The sequence below is a fragment of the Phaethon lepturus genome, unplaced genomic scaffold (assembly GCF_000687285.1).
Source record: "Phaethon lepturus isolate BGI_N335 unplaced genomic scaffold, ASM68728v1 scaffold10092, whole genome shotgun sequence".
Lineage (NCBI taxonomy): Eukaryota > Metazoa > Chordata > Aves > Phaethontiformes > Phaethontidae > Phaethon > Phaethon lepturus.
In genome coordinates, this window is record NW_010522622.1 from 56379 (window position 1) to 57342 (window position 964).

Below are 964 nucleotides of genomic sequence, written 5' to 3' on the forward strand. Positions count from 1 at the left end.
CAGCGGCAGGCTTATGGGCGCGGGGGGCTGAAACACACGCCAGACCCCGGCCTTCCCGGCACTTGGGTCCCAATGTGACCAGAGGCAGGGCGGCCGCGCAGCTTGGACTGTGCTTTTCGCAGAGAGGGGCTGAGCTCACCCACGGCTGAGAGGTCTCCCCACGCTGCCGGCACGTCTGCCCCCGTCTACAGTGGTATTTTATCTACAGCAGGGTCTGTGTAGCAAGAGCAGTTTAAAGTGGCTATGTTTATCAAGTTTGCTACTTTCTGAATTAAAAAAAACACAACAAAACAAAAAACCAAACCCCAACAACTATAAATACAAAGACTCTCACACACCAGACACTTGCAGCCTGCGTGACTCATAAACCGCATCAATATTCTGTTAAAAAGCTTATTCTACGTAAAACTATACATAGTACAAGAGACCGAAAAGTGGCAGTCGTGTATGGGCACGCTGCCTGCCCCAGGGTGGCCCACAGTCAGGTGCTCCCTAAAAAATCAAGGAGTTACAGTAACACGGCACAGGACTGCAAAGCCGATCACAGCTTCTGCTTACACTGCATACGAAGTACCAAGGGGAACACAAAAAAGAACTGGTGTTAATACTGATGGATTAAAGAGTAACTATAAAGATCAAAACAGACGTTCACAGCATGCTACATATATTGCTCACAAACTTTTTTTTTTTTTTAAAAAAGGCTAATACAAAACAAGGAGTTGGCAGTCTGATTTTCAGTTATGTCAGATAGAAAGATAAAGCATATACATTCATCATGTGGCTTTCCAGCAAAAGGAGAAAAGGGTAAAACAAAGATATTTCAAGTTTACAGAACTCCTATTTTTTAAGCTACAGTTTATATCCAGTTCCAGTCACAGTCATGAAAAGGTTTCTGACTGCGTTGCCTCGCAGAGTCCAAGGGCTGTAGCCTAATTCTTCCCCCCCCCCACCCGCTATAAGCGGC